Source organism: Protopterus annectens, chromosome 2.part0, assembly GCF_019279795.1.
Source record: "Protopterus annectens isolate FY-2018-M chromosome 2.part0, PAN1.0, whole genome shotgun sequence".
NCBI classification, from domain to species: Eukaryota; Metazoa; Chordata; order Ceratodontiformes; family Protopteridae; genus Protopterus; species Protopterus annectens.
This window is the reverse complement of record NC_056728.1, coordinates 390,752,679-390,774,912: the sequence shown is the minus strand read 5'-3', so window position 1 is coordinate 390,774,912 and position 22,234 is coordinate 390,752,679.

Here is a 22,234-nt window from a genome sequence, read left to right as displayed (position 1 = left end):
TGATTCTCTCCTGCAAAATTCTATTCATTTTCCCAACATAAAATGAGGGGCATGATCTGCAGCATGCCACGTAGATGACATTACTTGTTGAACAATCTGCTGTAGTAGTCAGTGTAAACTCCTGAGCAGTGACAAGATTTCTAAAAAGACCACTCCTATCTATATACAAACAAAAGCTGCATCTGCCACATGGTTGTCTCCCTTTTTACTCAACCCCACATCTCTCTCTTCTCTCACCATAATATAACAACCTTTTTAGGGACTTCTTGTTCTCAAATGAAAATGGGGGCACTCACCCACTAAATGTCCAATCTCATCATCAGATAATAAAACTGACCAATTCTTTTTAATAATAGCACAGTATACATCAACATTATTGGTATAGTATTAAAAAAAAAAAAAACTAAGATTTTGATTTTGAGGGGTACTCTGAGGGCTGTCAGTCATCATATTCTTATCACCAGAAAAATATGGCTTAGCATGATCCTGTCTCATCTGTTTAATATCAGCCCCTACAGCTATCACCTCTCTTTCTCTACAACCCCTCCTTCTAAATTCACCTTGGATCATCTCTGGATCAGAGTAAAATTCATGTTCAACATTATCCAATCAAGAAACTCTCATCCCTGTCCTTTTAAAACATTCTTAAATACTCTGGTCGGGTGTATACTATCTGTCCTCAATGTGTTACTAGTATGACATGGTTTCCTATACAACCTTGTATTAAAGACCCATTGCTTGTCTTAGACACCTCAACATCTAGAAAATCAATCTTATCAGGAGAAACTTGATATGTAAACTTCAAAAATGTGGTGGTACCATGTAGATATTCAATAAAAGCTTGTATTTCATCTTCTGGTCCAACCTACAAAATAAAAAAGTCATCCACAAATCTCCTCATGAATCTATCATAATAAAATTCATTAAGCTTGAGAATATATGTATCCTCCCAATGAGCCATGACTATATTTGTGTAACTGTTGGCACAGGGCGTGCACATGGCTACGCCCTATTTCTGCCAAAAGTAACACCTTTCAGATAGGAATACATTGTTCTCTAAAATCAGCTCCAGCAAGAAACAGATCAGTTCAGCCTTGTTGGAACTAAATGAGCTGTGTGTATTCAAAAAATTGCAAAGGAACTCAAGCCTTGCATCATTAGGTATCTTAGTGAACAATGACTGTGCATCTAAGGTAATCATTAAACAGGAGTCCATGACATCAACAGTATTCACAAAAGCATATAAGTCCTCCAAAAACTGTTTGGTATTCTTCAATATATTAGGAAATGAGTCTACTAAGGGTTTCAATTCTTTCTCAATGTAAATGGACAGGGGTGCAGTCAACTAACCATGTCCTGATACAATAGGTCTCATGGGCGGCCTATCCAGGCTTGCGTGTATTTTTGGCAAACCATGTAAAAGTGGTATAACTGGTGTTTCTTCTTTAAAATAATTAAAAAGGTCTAGAGAGATTGTATTAGAAATCAGGCAATCACTCAACATTGAAACATGCAGCTTAAGAGGGCTCCACACATTCATTTAAGTTTAAGGTTATAGAGTGATTAACAGAGGAGGAACGTTTGGGAGATTTCAGGAATATAACTGAACAACATGAGATTAGGTGGATAATTAAATTGCATGTTGGCAAACATCCTGGCTTAAATGGGAAGGTGCCCTGAGACCTTTTCTTAAGGCTTGTGATCTTTTCAAATTAGTTTTATTGGCTTATTGGGGTTAATTGATTATGGCATCAAGTGATTTTAATTGGGTATATTAATGTATTTAAAGGATTTTTTAGTACAGGATTGTGAATGGTCTGAAGAAGTGCTCTATTGAGTATGAAAGTGCTTACTGGAATAAAGTTGTTTTAATGTTTTTATCTCCTGCCATGGATGGTCTGGTGTGCTGTTTCTACAGTTTGTGATTTTTATGTTGCCTACTGTTTGACCATTTTCCATTTTGGAACACTTTGTTGCTTTTAAAAGTACAAACAATAGTTGCAGGTCATACTTAGAAGGTACAATTACAGGTAGAAATTAGCTTCAGCAATAGTGGCTACAAAGCGCTGGTTAGATAAACGCAAATTAATTGGTAAAGTATAATTATAAACTTCAAACATTCAATTGTCTTTCATCACTTACCTGTAACTCCCTTTCACCCTGCTGGGGGGGGGGGGGGTGGTGGCAGTAGAAAGTAGATACATGAAAATTACCCCAGGAAACAAGCAACAGACTCTGTGTAATTAGTCTTGATTACCCCCCCCCCATAGATCAGCAAAACAATTAGAATGCAATAGTTCAGCTCTGGAAAAATACAGGCCAAGAACTCAAATGTAGTTACACAGGAAGAGAAATAAACTTTAGGAAGGAAGACAGTGGACTGCTAAAACAATGAACTGAGCACAGTTAAAGGAGAAAGTACCAATGGGACTGCTGTGGTCTAAGAAAATGGAGCTATTATAGTTGGCAAAGTTCTTTGTTTTAGGCTGCCATAATATTTATTCTTTACTGGGCCTCAACTGAAATAAAATATGAAACCTACATTCTAGGCGATGTTAATATTGATTGGAATAAAATCAACTCACCTTCCCCCTCCCTATTCATTAACCTCTACAACTTCTCCCAAGTAATCCACTCAACCACTCGTCCTAACAAAAACCACCTCCCAGGATCCATCATTGACTGGATCCTAGTCTCTCACCCAAACAAAATAATTCTCTCTGGCACTAGCCCTGACTCCTTTAGCGACCATCTCCCTGCTTTCATTTCTTGCTCAGCCAACTCCACCCGATATCAACATCATTACATCCACACTCGTAATCTCAGCAACTTCAACCCCACTATTTTCTCAAACATTTTTAAACATATCAACTGACAAATACTAAATGCTCTTCCCCTTGACAGTGCTGTAGAACATTTTAACTCTATCTTCCTGAATACTCTTAACTCCCAAGCCCCTCCAAGAAACAGATGTGTCAAAGCTAATTCTGCTCCTTGGCTGTCCAAAGAAACAAAACAAATCATGCATCATAGGGACAAATCCTGGAAGCTTTACCAAAAAAATAAAATGTCTTCTACTTGCTCCAATACACCCAACTCCGCAACCAAGTAAAAAAATGTATCACCTTGGACAAAAAAAACTACTGCAATAAATTTCAGTCCAACATTAACAAGAACCCAAAATAATTCTGGAAAACAGTTAATTCCCTACTACATCCAGGGTCCAGGAATAATCCCTGCCCTGACCCTAGTATAACTGACATGGAACTAAGCTCTCAATTCAACATATTCTTTACAGAATCCATAGCTATGCTAACCAAATCTTTCCCAAACAATAATCCATCCAATATTCCTTCCTCAACACCCAACAATCCTAATAACTGTCCACTCAATTTCCAGCTCAAACCTGTTTCAACCACTTTTATAAAAAGGCTCTTATCCAAACTAAAGCCATGCTCCAATGCCCCTGACAACTTACCTTCCTCCTTCCTCAAATGTGCTGCTGAAAGCATTGCTCTCCCCATCACCATTCTAATTAATAGATCCTTAAAAGAGTCATATGTACCCAAACTTTGGCATTCAGACTACATTCTACCTTTTCACAAAGGAGGCAAAAACACCAATATTTCCAATTTCCACCCCATTGCCCTACTTTCGCCAATATCAAAAATTCTAGAAAAATGTGTCCACCACCAACTTATGCCTTTCTTAACTCAGAACCAACTCCTAACACCCATCCAACACGGTTTCCGCCCTGGCCACAGCACCATTACTGCCTTACTATCCTTCTTAGAAACAGTCAATCAAGCCCGAGATTCTGGACTACTAGTATCCACAGTATTGCTAGATCTCTCTAAAGCTTTTGACACCATCTCCCACAAACACCTTCTCTTTCATCTCACTAACCTTCATCTCTCCAGTGATACTCTATCCTGGTTCTCCAGTTACCTATTAGGCAGATCTCAAGCTGTCAGATGGAAGAACTCTACCTCCTCCTTCTTGCCAACACCCACCGGCGTTCCGCAGCGGTCCATCCTCAGAGCCATGCTTTTCAATATCTTCATAAATAACCTTCACACTGTCATCCCTGACACAACAGTCATCCAATACGCTGATGACTCCACCTTAGTCTGCACCGCCTCCAACCTTCCTGAACTACTGACTAAAACCCAAATAGCTTTCTCCACTACTGAGAATTGGATGCACCAAAACCATCTCTCTCTCAACTCTAATCAATCTAAAATACTTCTTTTCCCTCCCTCCAGGGCTTTCTCTTTTGACAAAAATGCTTTCAAAGTCCTAAGCCAAACCAACACTGCTATAGAAGTGGTCCCTTCTGTAAAACTCCTCAGCATTACCATAGACGAAAACCTTAAATTCAATATCCACATACAACAAAACATAAAGAAAACCCACCAAAAGTTAGTTATGCTCTATAGGAATAACCACTTTCTCTCCAATTCCTCTAGGCACACCTTAGCAACTACCTACCTTCTACCTTCTTTACTTTATGGAGCCCCTCTTCTAACTAACCTGTCTTCCTCTAACACATCCAAACTCGAAATTTGCTATAATAAGATCTCTAAATTTGCAACTAAATCCAAAAACTCTGCTCACCACTGCCTTTCCCTACAATCTCTGAACTGGCTATAACTCTCTAACCACCTAGACTATCTCCAACTAACCTCCACTTACAAATTAATATTCTACTCAGATAAATGCCCAGCCTTAACAAACATCCTTCCCCCATACATCCTAAATAGATCTCTGAGATCTGAACACCAAAATTTAATCTCTATCCACAAACCCAAACGTCCTGCAGGCCAGCTCCTTCTCTCTTTCTCTCTAGGCAAAAAATGGAATTCCCTACCTCCTTTACTTAGGACCATACCAAACTCAGAATCCTTCAAGACCCAACTTTTCTCATACCTGTCTTCTAAACAGAAATGCTCCTGCTCTCACCCTACATAAATTCAAAGGAATTTCCCCTTTGAGCTCTCTATACTCCTTGCTCCACGCTACCCTCAAACTAATATTTTCTATTCTCTTAAAACAAACCTACGCTAACATTCTCTGATTGAGCAATTTCTCTCTCTTGACTCCAAGTATGTAAATATTGTAAATAGCATGTAACCTCAGATCCTTATAGTACAGACAGTTGAAACCTGCGGCCCTGAATGGAACTGCCTGTAAACTGTGTTCTCTATTATCTTTAATTGTGTTCTTGATGTACATTTTATGCATTGACTTTTCTTGACTGTATGAATTTTATATTTGTAACTTTACCTTCAACATCATGTAACCTTTATTGTATCATATCGCTTATGGAGCTTTTCTCCCCGGGCCTCCACTGAAAATGGGCACTTTCTGGCCCAGTGGACTTTCTCGGTAATCAAACTGAAAATAAAAATAAATTTATAATTTACATAGAATTATAGCCCACAGACTGGTGTTAAAGCTGCAGACTTCACTGTTACATACAAATCTATTTGCTTGCAGGGACACTTTTGAAGAAAAATAAAAAAACACACAGACAGTTGAGTGCACTGAATTGATGTTGACTGTACACAAATACTAGCTCAGAGCTGAAACTGGTTTAGAAACTTTCTCAGGCAAGGAGAAATAAGAAAGGAAGTGGGGAGACCAAGGGTGAATCCTTGAAGGCATGCAACTCCACTAAAGACAGGAGGATATAAATAATGCGAGTAACAAGTCCAGAAGAACAAATGAAGGCAAATATAAGAGAATGAAATAGTTTTGAGTAGTAGGAGTAAATGTCAGTGTTTGTTGGGAATGTGAGAGTAAAAGCTGACCAGCAGGATGTCAGTTGAGGAGGCTTTATGGACTATAAGTCTACTGATTATAAACTAGGACACTGAAGCACTTGTCTTCAGACAAGTCCCTATATAGGCTAAAATATGCACAAAAGACTGGATGCCTCTAACACTAACCTAAAACACAAGGCCAGAGGTGGTACACAGTTTGTCCTAATTAAATGGTCATTGGATTGAATGGACTCGGACTGCCTATTTTGATGAGACCTGTAACTCCCTTGCACCCTGCTGGTGGGGGGGGGGGGGTCTCTTACTGTTGTGCTAAAGTTTCTGGTCCTGCAGGGCATTTAGAGTATGTGTTCAATGACAGAATTCTCTAAAGTGCTTCCAGGCCTGCATATCGTTGTGTTACATTATTGACGGTTTCCCTCATTAACTGCATATCTTTTAATTAGTGGATTTTAGTTGTCAACTGTAGCAGTGCCTGCTTAGTTAATAGGTGCAGCACATTTATGTACTACAGTATAATGCTGGAAGCAAACATCATAACTTGATCATTGTATAAGATGGAACTACATAACATCTGAGTTTTCTAGTTAGTAATACGGCTTGTTTCATCACTGTTGTCTTTGAATCTTATTAGGTTTGTACTCATTTTCCTTTCCCTTCTGTTTCCTGTATTTCGTTTCTTATAGATTTGTAGGTATTTACTAGGCTAACAACCACAAGGGCCTTTTTAAGCCTACCCATGCATCCCAAATCTCTGACAAGTTCTGATACCCTTGATAAGTGTAAGCAAGGGCATGGGAGATGAACCATCCATTAGAGACATAGGTGCTAAACCAGGGATGAATTTCCAGTTTCCCATCCAATTGTCCAAGTTGTACTTGAATTGGGTTAGGGAGGAACTCTGCTTTACATGGATGGGGAGCCTGTTCCATAGGCATGGTAGTCTCTGGGATACATACTTATCTCTCCAGCAGGACCTATTTATATCACAGGCAAGGTTTAAGTCTTTAGAATGGGTAAATCTGGTGCTGCTTGCTTTGTGGATATTCAGGAGGTCTGACAATGCCCTGTATGCCAGGCCTAGATCTCCCCCCTCCAAAAGCATGTAGGAGACAGAATACAGGGATATGGCCCAGAGGTGGTCTGCACAGAACATTTTACTTACCCCCTGTATTCTTTTAGTGAGGAACCTCTGTGGACATTCCAGTTGTTGGATATGCCTGGTTAGCAAGGCCTAGATTTGTGCCAAACTGGTAGTTAATGATACCACGTATACTGAGCCTGTGGACATAGCTAAACTGTTGGCCAACAGGTTCTGTGAAAACTTCACTCCCTGTCCCTGCCACATGTACCCAATGGCATCCCTCCCACCTGTCCCCTACCTTGTATCTCTAAACAATATGTTATAAATGCCCTCTCTAAGGCCAAAAACACAGCACCTATGGGACCTGATACCATCCCAGGCTACATCCTACATGGGCTCCAACAAGATTTAGCAGCATTATTGGGTACTCTTTTCAGTCATAGTCCAAGCATTGGCTTCATCCCAGCTGAATGGAAAATAGCCACCATCATTCCCTTGCACAAAGGTGGTGCTTCCACTGAACCCAGGAACTGTAGACCTATTAGCCTGACTAGCCTTATCTGCAAGGCCATGGTGCAAATCATCATGGATCTTATCAACAAAGATATAGGTAATCTTCCAAACATTTGACCCTACTCAGTTTGGATTTGTTTAAGGGAGATAATGCCTGTTAAACCTGGTGGACTTCTTTGAGGCAGTCACCAAGATTCAGAGTGAGGAGAAATCTATGCATACAGCCTGCCTAGACTTAGCCAAGGCATTTGACACTATCCCCTCACTCAGGCATCATTGATAAACTCACCCAACTAGGTATCAACCCTTATATCATTACATGGATCACTAACTGGTCAAAATAGGGGAATCCACCTCCAACAGCAGACCTTTAACCAGTGGTGTTCCACAAGGATCAGTCCTGGGACTTCTACTGTTTGGAATCTATTTCTCTGAAGTACAAGCAAAATCTGAAGGTCTGTGGCTGGCAAAGTTTGCTGATGACTGCACACTGGAGTGGTCATAGAATCTCCAAATGATGTCAACATCTTATAAGAGGGTCTTACACAAACAAATGATTGGTGCCAAAGTAATAGCCTTAAACTCAATGTAAAAAAATTATTTTTATCCCTTTCAGTAAGAGCAACGTTCCTGCTAAGTACCACATCAATAGCAACACCTTAAGTATGCACTCAGTGATGAGAGACTTGGGCACATAGGTTGACAGCAACCTTTCCTTTCACCTCCATGTCTCCACAGTGGTAGGAAGAGCATTCTATATTGCTCATCTCATAAGTAAGGACATTGCCTCAAAGAAAAAAAAGATGTTATACCACCCTGTACTCTTGCCTCATCAGGTCAAGACTTGAGTACAATGCACCTTTTGATATATATCTTTCCAAGCACTTGCAGCAATTGGAGAGACCGCAAAGTTTCCTCACAAGGAAAATTCAAGGTCTCCAGCATCTGTCCTATGTGGATCGTCTGAAATCACTGTCACTTTATTCTGTTTCATACAAACTACACAGAGGGGATCTCTGCCTTGCATGCAAGGCAATCTCTGATCCTGCTTTACTGGAAAAGCTGCATATCCATAAGTTAAATGGTACAATTGGTTACTCACTCTAAAGACCTTAACCTGGTAGGTGACATTAATAGAACCTGTTGGAGAGACATATTTGTCTCACAGAGGTTACCACACCTTTAGAACAGACTCTCACTTCATATCAAACAGAGCACTTCATTGGCCCTCTTCAAACACAAACTGGATGATTGAATGGGTAACCGTAAATTCACCCTGGGGGTTTCACCTGTGCCCCTCTTGGACAGGGGCAATAGATGCTGATCATGGAAATAAGGGTAGAACTTGGCTAGGCTTGTAAGGGTCCTAGGGCCACTAGCCTAGTAACTTCCTATAATCCTATGATCCTATGAGCCTACCAAAGGGGGCATTGTACTCAATGATAGTCTGATGAATGCCAAATACAGTGGAAAAATGACATCCTTGGACTTAGATGCCATACTTTTGTTTATAAGTTGGGCAATATAGAATGATTTCGTCACCACTGTAGACACATGATGGTCAAAGACTAGATTACTGTCTGTGTGTGTCCCTAAGTCCCTGTCTACTGGGTCAACTTTAAGGGGGGTGTTGTCAATATGATAGTTACCAGGGATGGATGACTTTCCAATGGATATTATTATGCATTTCTTGGCATTTAGTTTTAGTCCATGGCTCTGACACCAGTTGTTTGTCTGTGTCATCCCCTCCTGGAGAACATTTGTGTCAGTGTGAGATTACATGACAGATCCTAATTTGCAATCATCTGCAAATTTAGTTAGCCAGGGACCACTGACATTGGTCTTGACTTCTGAGAAGTAAATGCCAAAAAGCAGAGGTCCAGGGACTGATCCCTGAGGGACTCCACTTGTGACTGGCCTCTTTGTAGAGGTGGACTCCCCATTTCTAACTTCCTGCGTCCTGTCTGTGATCCATTTGGCTATCCACCATGAGACATCTGCATTTGTACTTAACTTCTTGAGTTTGTCAACAATGGCCAAGTGGGGTATTATGTCAAATGCCATGGCCAGATCAAGGTAGGAAGTGTGAACAATTTTGCCCTCATCCAGTTTTGGTAACCTTCTCAAAGAAGTCCATCAGGTTGAGTAGGCGTGATCTGCCCTTGAAGAAACCAAACTGAGTTGGTTCTAGTGTCTGGAGGTTTACTATATCTCTGTTGATGATCTCCATGATAATTCTTTCCATGACTTTACATATAAGACTAGTGAGACTTATAGGTCTGCAGGTTCCAGGGTCTGTAGTTGGCCCACCTTTGTGCAGAGAGATGATTGTTGCCTTTCTCCATTCATGAGGCATGAAGCCTGTTTGGAGGCTAAAGTTAAATAGTAATTCCAGAGGCCCTGATAGGTCATGTTTCATGCTATTCAGAAGGCATCCTGGGATATTGTTTGGGCCCATTGATGCAGTGTTCTTGGTCTTAGAGAGAGCATTAGGGACCTGTTCCCTAGTGATAGTAGGGGGAGTTATATTTGATGATATTTCCTGAGGGAAGGTTGAGGGGAAGAGAAGGGTAAAGTTAAAGTTGAATTTATCATGCAGGAGGTTTGCTATGTCTCCTGGCTCAGTATATGTATCTCCATTTACAATTAACTCTGCACACAATTGTGTATTGCTTTTGAGGTTGTGGACATAGCTAAAGAATGCTTTGTGGTTGTCCTTGATTCTGCTGAGTGCTCTACCTCCTAATTTTTGCCATGATTTTCTTCCTCCTATTGTACAGCCTATTGATTTTGTTATTCCACCAGGGTAGCTTGTTTTTTGAGTTAGTTCTGTACTTCTTCCTGTTGTGTATATATGCCTCTATGCAGCTATTAATATGCTTGTACAGAGTTCTGTGAACAGTTCTGCATAGGCAGCAGTGTTCTCAGAGTTTATGGGGGCTTGAAATTTTGTCAGGTTCTCACATAGTAGCAGGATGTTAGCCTTGGAATAGTTCCTGAATATTCCAGGTTTAGCTGGGGTCCAGGTTTTATTTTTACTTGAAAGGAAACCATTTTGCAGTCTGACCTTACCAGGGAAGGCATTATTAGTGAGGACCTGGTTGGTGTATTGGCTATCTGGTCCTAGGAGGTTGTGTTTGCAAAATCCAGGAATCTCTGTGCATGTTTGGTGTAATATAGGATTCCCAGTTAATAGTGGGGTAATTATAGTCACCCATGAATATGGTATTCTGTTGGATGGTTAGTGTTTTTAATAAGTTTAAAATGAATAAGTTTAAATACATGGTATGGGTTTCCTGGATCAAGCAGGGGGACCTATAGCTTGCAAGAAAGTGATATTGGATTTTGCCTATGGTGATTTGATTTGAACATGGAGCAGCTCAAGTGCATTGCCCTGTCTGACCAGCCTTGAAGTATATTTATCTTTGATGTAAAGAGAGACTCCTCCACCTTTAGTCCCTGCCTGTGAAGTAGCTGGCCTAAATGAGTGAAAGGCATTATAACCTAGCACTGTTGGTGTGCTCTCCCCGGTTTTGAACCACGTGTCAGTGACCACACAGACATCAGCATTCTCCAGGGTAAAGGGAGCTTCTAGTGAGTAGAGTTTTTTGCTTAGATTCCTAGCATTGAGCAGTAATACCTTTAGATTTTCTTGGTTTTGATTTGCTATGTTTCAGTTTGGCGTTGCCTAAAAAGGCACTATGAGGGAAGACACATTTTAGCTAATATGTGAAAGCCTAGAGGGGAGAGGTGCAGACCATCCCTGGAAAAGCAGCATGGTCTGTTGACCACCTCCTTCCATGCTGACAAATATTTTTCTCTGCTTCACTACAAAGTCTTGAAGCTAAGATACTTAAGATTGTCTTTATAACTCTAACTGCAAATTTTATCACTTTTGTGCCTGCATAAAATGCTGCCCCATCACTGTTTCTGTAGTCGTCTGCTTTCCTGATCTTCTACATACAGCCAAAATTATTAGATGCCATTTTAAGCCTAGCCAGTTTCCTTTTTTTCTCATTTGGTTATAGATTGGCCTTACCCATCTTATGGTCAAAGGATATATTACCCGTAATGATAATAACTGGGATCATATTATAAATAATTTGGGGTGATCTCTATGCATGGAATAAGGCATTTAGGGGCTGCCTGTGTTGACTAGTAGTTCAGTGGGCAGCCCTGGGGTTATTTTCTGCTTCCCATCCATATATCTAAGTTGAGCTTGTAAGTGGACAGAGATGAGATTTGTTTTATGTGACTGGGGAGTCTGCTACAGAGCAGCAGTATCCTTTGTGATGTATACCTGTCCCTCCAAAACTGTTGTGTTGATGTTGCAGAAGAGATTTGCATCCCTAGACCAAGTATCTCTGATGCTATCTGACTTGCTGATGTACAGTAAATCCATCTGTAATGGGTCAGAGGATATATTTTATGCCAGACACAGTTTAACCCTTAGTAGTCTGTAGGATACAGACTATAATGACAGGGCTTTGAATCGGTCCATGTAGGACATGTTGTTTAGGCCTTGTGTCCTTTAGTAAATTATCTCTGTGGGCATTCCAGATGCCACATGTTTATGGAATAATACATGACAAAGGGGACATTATGTTCAATGATCAGCCTAATGAGGGCTGAGTAAAGGGGGACAAGGACATCCATAGGTCTAGACACAATCCCTTTGTTTATAAGCTGTTAAATAAAATTAATAATTCAATACACAGGAGGTTCATATTCAAAAGTTTACTAATGTACACCAGGAGGCAAAAAACCATACAAGTACAGAATTTTGTCTGACATGAAACAGGAAGCACACAATTTTATATAGGTTTAACATTCAAGCTATGCCCACCTTACTGACGTGACATGTCACAGGGCATCTACATCACTTTAGCTTACAAGCCTCTATTCTTTTAATCTGCTGATGCAGTATGTTTTAAAATGCTTTTCCTCTAGATACAATATGGCCTTGCTATCCAGCTGGTCAGTCATAATGTCTTTCTGTAAAGTTACTTGTTCAAGGTTTCATATCAGTTCGAATACAATAGCAGCTTCAGTCTTTTAATGCATGTCTTTGTTCTCTGTTATACTTTCTCACACAGCTGCGTGCTAAGTAACACATATACAAGGCCAGATCATCCCAACAGGAAAGAGCAGAAGATTTCATTATTTCACACATTTAATTTCCTGACCCAGCAGATAATCACTTATGAAAAGCATAAACATTAAAATTTGCTAAGCTAGCATTCTGTCAGGGTCAGAGATCAGCTTTTGCTTCAAGCCACACTGCAGTTTCAAAACTACTTCACATTTAGACATGAATTAATTTTACTACTATATGATTAATAGAATAAAATGCATTATATACTACTTTGCTTTTAAGCTAGCATTGCTCATGTATTCAAATACACATTTTTCTAACATAAGCTATGCAATATAGAAGTATTTTCTTACAGCAATAGACACACTTTGGTCAAAAGTTAGGTCACTGTCCACATAAGTTCAAAGCCAGACAATCGGGTCAACTTTTAGAGGCATATTGTCAATATGACAGTTCCCTGGGATAGATGACCTCCCAAAGTATACAGTAATGCATTTTTTGCTATTTAGTTTCAGTCTATGATTTTGGCACCAGTTATTTATTTGGGAGAAACCTTCCTGCAGGATGGCTAAGTAATTTGGGGATTCAATGACTGTTCCTAGTTTGCAGTCATTTGCAAACTTAGTCAGCCATAGCCCTTCGGTATTGGCTTTTGCTTCAGAAAAGTAGTTGTCAAACAGCAGAGGATCATGTTTTGTGTCATGATGTTGTAGCTCAAATTGCTGCCAACCCACAAAAATAGTTTTGCCCTACCAGCATATACCAGATACCTTCCTATTCAGTGGTTGACCCAAGAATATTTGAACTGCACCATTGTTTGGTCCCAATGCCTCAAATAGTTGCTTTCCCAGTAGCTTTTTCTCCCATTGTTGAGCTCCATATGAAAGTGTAATCTCTACTCTCCCTATTTTATAGCCATTCCAGGCTTAGATAGGTGCATTACCTTAACCATCTTCTTCTGATTGGTTTAGTTATTCCTATAAATGTTAGCTCTTTGATATATAAATGTTTAACTTTTACAAATAAGTGTATAATTCACTGGAAATGATCTGGAGAAGTCTGTATTGTTAAATGAAAGCACTAACCTTATTAATGAAATAAAAAAAAAGTAGATTTACCCATGTACCAGTGAGGGGTCATGATTCTGAGTGGGTAACTTTTATTCTTCTGTCTTGATTGCCAGGCACGATAGTTGGATTGTCAGATTGGTAAGTGTGTGAGCATGTGTGTGTGTGTGTGTGTGTGTGTGTGTGTGTGTGTGTGTGTGTGTGTGTGTGTGTGTGTGTGCGCGCACATGCGTGTGTGTGTGTGTGTGTGTGTGTGTGTGTGTGTGTGTGTGTGTGTGTGTGTGTGTGTGTGTGTGTGTGTGTGTATTTATTTGCAGTTTGTTTACTGGGAAACTCCACTGGGCCAAAAATGAGCCCATTTTCAATAGAAGCCTGGAAAGAAAAGCTTCAAATACAGTTTTACAATAAAATAAACAGTATAACCAAATACAATTTTTACAAAAAATCAGCAGTATGTCCATTGTACATAGAAATAAAAATTTGAACAATTTAAAAATTTATACATTTTTGAGAATGAAAAGCAAGGCAACCACAAGACTGGTAGGAGTAATACTTGGGAGAAGTGCCCTAGCACTACATGAAAAAATAAAAACAGTATGTGACAGCAGATAAATGTATGAGAGGAGTATAGTTTCATAAGACAGAAAATAGGCAAATTAATTAGGACTGTAGACCTTGAGGAGGGAAGGTCTTAAGAGTTTCTGAAAAGGTGAGTAAAGAGAGAGATAAAGGTGGAATAATATAGAAATAGTGGAGATGAGTATTGGATAACAAGTGGGATAGAGGAGAGAAAGGATGTAGTGGAGGGAGTCAGGTAGGATGAGAACAGGGGCATTCCCTGCGAGAAGAGAGGTGTGAGTGGAGCAAGTTCTTAAAAGTGGAATCATTGTATGTGGTTCGAATGTGAGGAGGAAGGGAATCCCATAATTGTGCTAGTGAGAAAGATAATAGAAGTGTCATCGCAGAGTGTATAGGCTTGTACACTTCTAGGAGGTTCTGATTGCTGGACCTAAGTAGTCTGTTGGGCTGGTGCATTTGCAGGGAGGAGGAGAGTGAGGGACAGAAAGAGGATTTGAAGATGAGTTTATGGGCAGTAGAGAGTTGAATGTATGAAAGATAGTTAGGGAGTTTCGAAATTCAAGGAGTGGAGAGCCTTACAGTGGTGGGATGAGGATTTGGATCTGGTAGCAAACATAGCAATTTTGTTGCAGCAGGAAGCGAGTTTAGACTTTAGGGATGGTTGAAGACTGTTGAGGAGAGGGGCACCATATAGAAGGGAGAGGAGGAGATAGTTAGTAGACAGGGTATGTTTGGTTGAGGGGGTAAGATAGCGATTGTGGCAGTATAACATACCCAGTTTTTGATGTGTTTTCTTAATATTAGTAATCCAAAACGATCTCCAGCCACAGCAGGTACCCAATAAAGGCAATTTCATGATAAAGTTTCACTTGGCTTATTAACAAAAAACAGGATTAGGCACTTTCATTTCCCTCCAGGAAACTTCATCAGAATCATAATACCAATTGTAATTGTAGTTTAAGTAACAATCAAGGTCCTCCCACTGGTTAACCTGAATAAACACAACCAATAAAGACAAGACTTCAATTAAACATTCAAAACATTCAACTCTTGAAACAAAAGTCTAAGTATCAAAATCACAAAATATATATATATATATATATATATATATATATATATATATATATACATATATATATATATATATATATATACATATATATATATATATATATAAATATATATATATACATACATATATATATATATATATATATATATATATATATATATACACAATAAAAATATAACCATATATGTATAAATGTGTGTACATAATTTGAAACATGCGTAAAAATGTGTAAAAATACGTACATTATTTTCATATTAAAACTATTAGTCATGGCCAATTTTAATGTGTCCACTATAGTCTATCATTTATTTTAACTTGTTTGCTCTAAGTTTTAGTGCTGGAATTACCAATATATGGTCATTTAATCCAGGACATGTAGTTACATCCAACCCTAACTGCCATATAAGCTCTCTAAATTCCAGTCTACTTTCCCAATCACCCCCCTACCATCCTTTGGAACTGTCTCTAACACCCACAATTTGAATTCAGCATTCCTGCAGTGCAATATATGCCTAACTAATGCATTGGGTCTCTCTCTTTTGTTTTATATCATGAGTGTGTTCGTATATCCTTTGTCTCAAATGTCATTCCATTTTACCCACATAGTATGCCCAACATGTAGTACAGTAGGCAAGATATACAACTCCTTTGTTAAAACAAGTGTGGTAACCAGTAGTCCTTAGTGTAAAAAGTATGGTGGGGAGCAACAAATTGCCCTTATTAGAAATAAAGGCACATTGGGAACACCTCCCACACCCGAAGGTTCCCTTAGTATGATCTGTCTAACCTCGGATTTTTGCCCACATTTCTCCAACATATCCTTGAGGTTGTTATTCCTTCTAAAACTGTATGTTAATTTTCTATTAAATATATCCAACTTATTGGGCATTCTTTTGAACATTTCCCACACATTATTAATGGTCTTTTTTATCCAGATATTGTCCGGGTTCATAGGTTCATAGGTTCATAGGTTTATACTAGGCTATCTGCCCTAAGGCATTTATAAGCCTAGCCCAAATTTTTGTGGCTTACGCCACCCCTTATATGAAAAAATACTGTGCCCATTAGTTTGTTGTGCCTCTGTCCAGCAGTGACACAGATATGATTCCCGGGGTAAACCTACGATCTCCCATCCACAGGTCTAGATTTCTCTTGAACAGAGTCAGCGAGGTGCTCTGCCTCACATGGACCGGGATTTTATTCCACAGCATAGGGAGTCTCTGAGTGATAAATCTATCCCTCCAGCACGTCCTATTTATATCCGTGCTAAGGTTTAAGTCGCTTGCTCTAGTGGTTTTGGTGGATTTGGATTTTTGAGGTGGAGCATGTCCATTAATTCCGGGTTGGACATGGCCTTGTATGTCAGGCACATGTCACCTCTGAGCAGACGGTATGCGACTGAATAGAGCTGGAGTTTCTTCAATCTGGCAGCATATGACAGATTTTGGAGTCCCTTTATCCTTTTGGTGAGGAACTTTTGGGGTCTCTCCAATTGCTGCAGATGTCGGGTGAGATACATCCCGAATGGGGCATTGTACTCGATCATTGGTCTGATAAGTGAAGAGTACAGGGGAACAATGACCTCACTAGATCTGGATGTGAATCCCTTCATGATCAGGTGGGCAATGTAGAAGGTCTTTCTAACCACTTTAGCAATGTGAGTGTCAAAAGAAAGGCCACTGTCAACCTGGGTCCCCAGGTCCCTGATAACCTCTTCTGTGCTTAGTGGATTGCCACCTATATGGTAGCTTGGGGTTACCTTGTTTTTCCCAAAGGGTATGACTATACATTTTTGGCGTTTAACTTCAGGCCATGGCTCTGGCACCAGCTATCTGTTTCCGTGAGTCCCTTCTGAAGGATATCTGTGTCCGATGCACTTTCCACTATGGCCCAGTTTGCAGTCGTCTGCAAACTTTGTCAGCCAAAGTCCTCCCATGTTGGCCTGTACTTCTGAGAAGTAGATGCCAAACAATAGGGGCCAAGGACCGAGCCCTGTGGGACACCACTTGTGACCGGCTTGGAGTCTGACACAGCGCCAGCAACTCTAACCCTGTGGGTTCTGTCCTTAAGCCAGTTTGCAACCCATCTTGTGACATATGGGTTTACATTTAAGCTGGTAAGTTTTTCTACAATACTCGAGTGGGGTATTGTGTCGAAAGCCTTTGCAAGGTCAAGGTAGGCTGTATGGACTGCCTTTCCCTCATCAATGGCCTTGGTGACTGTTTCAAAGAAGTCGACCAAGTTCAAAAGGCATGATCTTCCCTTGACAAAGCCAAACTGGGTCGGGTCCAATGTCTGCAGGTCCCCCTATATCTTTGTTTATGAGCTCCATTATGATCCTCTCCATAGCTTTGCAGACTAGACTTGTTAAGCTTATGGGGCAGTAATTACCAGGGTCCGTAGAGGCGCCGCCTTTGTGGAGTGGGACCACAGTTGCCGTACGCCACTCCTTGGGCACGTATCCTGTGGTAAGGCTGAGATTAAACAGCTGCCTTATGTGCAGGTTTAATTCCTCATTTAGCTCATGTAGCACACAGCCGGGGACACCATCCGGTCCCATTGATGCTGTGTTTTTAGCTTTAGAGAGAGCAGCTTTCACCTGCGCATTTGAGATGTCCGGGAGGCTACACTCGGCTGGGATAGTTATCTCTCCTTTAGGGGAGAGGGGGTGAAGTTTGCACTGAACCTGTCTGCCAGTATGTTGGCAATGTCTGTGGGTTCAGTGATTTTTGTATCATTTTGGACTAATTCTGAGCATATCTGGGAGTTTCCACCCAGGTTCCTAACATAGCTGAAAAAGGCCTTATGATTGTCCTTTGAATCCATGGCAATTTTTCTCTCAAAATTGGCCTTAGTTGATTTTATGAGTGCTCGTATTTTTTACTAATAATGATCAGGGTGACTTCCCTTTTATGGATTTTGTTCTATCATGTAATAGCTTTCTCCTCTTATTGTAAAGTTTGTTAATGGCTGGGGTCCACCAGACTGGATGTTTGCCCTTTGTGGAAAGAGTCTCGGTTTTATTTGGGATTGCCTGATCCATGCAGTCCTGGAGGTGTTCATAGAAGGCATTTGTAAGGGCTTCCGCAGCTTGGGTTGTGGTTTCCTCTGGCTCAGGGGCCTTGAAGGATACCACACCAGTCTTGAGTAGTGTGAAGTTTGCTTTAGAGAAGTTCTTCACTATGGTCTTTTTGTTTGGGGTGGGGCGGGATGTGGATTTCCAGTGAGATTAGTTTATGATCAGATCTCACCAATGAGGGATATACTTCGGTGTGGAGCATTTTGTCCCCATGTTTGTGACAATGAGATCTAGTATATTTTCTCCTCTCATGGGAACAGTGACTAGCTGTTCCATGGCATTTGAATTTATGAACTCCAGGAACCGTTGGGCTAGAAAGTTAGGGCTTGAGTAATGTTCCCAGTCTATATTCGGGTAGTTGAAGTCACCCAATATGATGGTGTTTGGAGATACATTTATACCCTCCAGTGTCTTCAGGAAGGCTGTGTGGGGTTCCTGAGTTTGAGAGGGTGGCCTGTAGCATGCTACAATTTGTAGAGCAGTTTTGCCTATGGTTAGTTGCACCTGGATGGTTTCCGAAGCTTATGCGTTGCCACCAACCTGGAGGTGTGGGTATCCTTTATGAATATAGATACAGCGCCTCCTTTTGTGATGTGGTCCGGGTTTTGGGGCCGGAACGCATGATATGAGGTAAAACCTAATAGTGCTGGGGTGCTCTCAGGAGCCTTGAACCAGGTTTCAGTTACAGCACAGACATCGATGTTCTCCATACTGAGAAGGGCCTCGAGTGCGTGCATTTTGAGATTTAGACTTCTGGCATTGAACAGCATTACCCTCAGTTTCTTCCCATTTTTGTTTTCTAGGGTGGTAGGTTTAGAATTTGAGCCTTGCCTAAAAAGGCACTATGGGGTGGCAAGAGCCTTAGCCAATATCCGGAATCCCAGGGTGACAGGTGCAAGCCATCCCTTGAAGCAGCGTGGCTTGTCAAGCATGTCATCCCAGGCAGACAGACACTGGATCCCCTTTGAATGACACCAGACATTAAGCCAATTGTTAAAGCTGATCATCTTGTCTCTATATTGTGGCATCATTCTTGGTGAAGGAAGGATACTGCTCAGAGTTAGGGTCATACCTGCCTGGGCTACATAATCAGAGAGCTCCTCTATGTCTCTTTTCATGTAGTCCAGGGAGGTACGTCTCAGGTCGTTCACACCAGCATGGACAATGACTGTGTCATATTTGTACTTGCTGTGGAGTGACCCGAGTGCTTGTGTTATGTGGCGGATTCTAGCGCCCGATAGGCAGCTTACTGTGACCCTCTCCTTGTTCAGCCTGGTGAGTGGGACGTCAGTGTGTCTGACTATGGAGTCACCTATGACAAGTATGTTTGGTGTTGTATTTGGCCTTAAGGGCTGTGACTGCTTTGCACACTGCTTTTGTGGTTTATGTGTTGCTTGTGGGGTGTCTTGAGGTAGCAGTTGTTTGGGTGTCTGCTTTGGAGGCCTCTGCTGTTTAGGTAAATTTTTACTCAGAGCCTCCGAGTATGTCTTTGTGTGTTTATGTGTTTGATTCAGTGGAGTGGTAGCATTATGTGAGGTTATAGGTAAGGACTAAATAGGGTGTCTGACTGTTTTGAGAATCTGGTGGAATTTGTGTCCTTAAATCACCACTAAGATTTTGACTTGTGGTGGTATCATCCAAACCACCATAGGTAACAAGCTTTGTTAAAAGAGGGGCATATTTAGTACCCCAATCCCTCAAAACTTCCTCTTTAAGAGGATTAATAATATTGTCAGGGCAACCCCGTTCTGAAAAAAGCTGATGCACGTGTTCCAATTCATTGAGAAAATCTATCTGTTGGTAAGTCATCCTAGCCACCCTAACCATTTGCCATTTTACTATGTTCTTCTTCTGTAAAGGGGGATGGCTGCTGTCAAAATGTAGGTATGAATTGGAGAAACATTTTTTTCCTGTATACGTTAGACACATAACACTCAGAAAAAGGATCCTTTATAATGTATACATCTAAATAATGTACCTCATTGACATTGAATTCGTGGGTGAACCTCAAAAATTCAGTACTGCTAATTAAGTATTCAAAAAAATTGGGTATAAGATCATGGGGCCCTTTCCATACTACAAATATATCATCCAGAAAAATGGAAATATCTTGCTATATGACTGAATCAAACACAAAATGTCATTCCCAATTTAGCATAACTATGTTAGCAAAAATGTGAGCACAAGAGGCTCCCATAGCATCTCCATCTAACTGATGATAGTATTCCCCCTGAAAGAAAAGAAAATTGTTCTTAAGGACCAGTACCATATTTTCCAATACTATTCTAAATGTGTTGTGATCCAGAAAAATAAATTCAATTAGCATGTGTTCAAACCATTCAAGCCCTGTAGTGTGAGGAATAACTGAAAACAAATCATTCACATCAATGGTGAGAAATGAATAATCAGGGTTGAACTCAAGCTGACCCATTTTACTTAAAATTCCCAAGAATCAGTTAGGATGTGGGGGTATGATTTGTAGAATGGTTTTAATTTTGTATCCACATAAATGCCCAAAGGTTGGGTCTTAGATCCTTCCGATGTCACTATAGGTCTTGGGGGGGGGGGGTCCTGGTTGTCCTTGTGAACTTTAAGAATTCCACAAATGCTTGGCACCAATGGTTTTTCAACTTTTAAAAAATTATACAGTTTGCCATCTATAAGCCCTTGTAGGAAATTGTCTTCTAAAATCAGGTCTATTTTCCTTTAGGCTATGTGAAGTTCATTCCTAGATACAACCGTATATTGTGCATCTGTATTTAATATATCCATCATTTTAGCTGTATAATTCCAATTTTCCATAAGGACAACACCTCCCCCCTTGTTTGGCTTCATTACCCTCACATTGAAGTGGTTATGTGTTAATTCCTCCAGAACTTCTTTTTCTTCTGGATTTAAATTTCTAAGGAAGTATTTTCTTAATATTAATTTGTAGGTTGATGTCAAACTTTAATTGATCATCTATACGGACTCCTAAAAATTTTGTGTGTGGAACTATTTCATCTGGGGTTGAGTTTTGGCTAGTTATAGAGAAAGAGTTCTTATTGAGTTTGGTGGATTTAGAGGTGGAAAATATCATGATCCTGGATTTTGAGGGGTTGAGAGCAAGGTGATTGTTGAGCATCCAAGACTCGGTGCAGGAGCAAGCTTCTTGTGTTAGTTTAAAGAGTTTAGGGAGGGATTTGGCAGAGCAGGTAATTGTAGAATTGTCAGCTTATTGGGCCAGTTTAGCATTTGGAATACAGTGATGGAAGTCGTTAATGTAGATGTTGAACAATAATGGGCTTAATATAGAGCCTTGTGGGACTCCTGTGACAATATGGAGGAAAGAAGAGGTGCAATTTTTCCATTTAATGGCTTGCTGTCTATTTGTAAGGTAACTGGAAAACAGTTGATAGAAGATGAGGCAAGATTAAGATGATATAGTTTGTACAGAAGAAGGTTATGTGAAACAGTATCAAAAGCTTTGAATAAATCTAGAAGAAGGGTTGATACAATGTTGCTGGAGTCATGAGATTGGTTGATACTTTCACGAAAGGAACGGAGGGCTGTGGTTGTGCTATGCCCAGGTCTGAAGCCGTGTTTTGTAGATGTAAGCAGTTGATTGTCTAATAGATAGGCTAGGAGTTGCAAGTGGATACATTTTTCAAGAATTTTGGAAATGGGAGATATTATAGCTATTAGATGGAAATTGGAGATTTCGGTATTGTTGCCTCCCTCGTGGAGGGAAATAATAAAGGCATTTTTCCAGAGGAGGGGTACGTAAGATTCTTGGATGGAACGGTTTATTAGGATAGAGATGGGGAAAGCTATGCCATCAGCAGCTAGCATAAGGAAGCTAGAAAGAAGTTCGTCTGGGGCATTTGAGCATGGTTTTAATTTTTGCAGAAATTTTCTTATGTTAGAAATAGGAATATGTTTGATAGAGATGGGGGGTGCTGAGTAGGGTTAGAGAGGGTAGG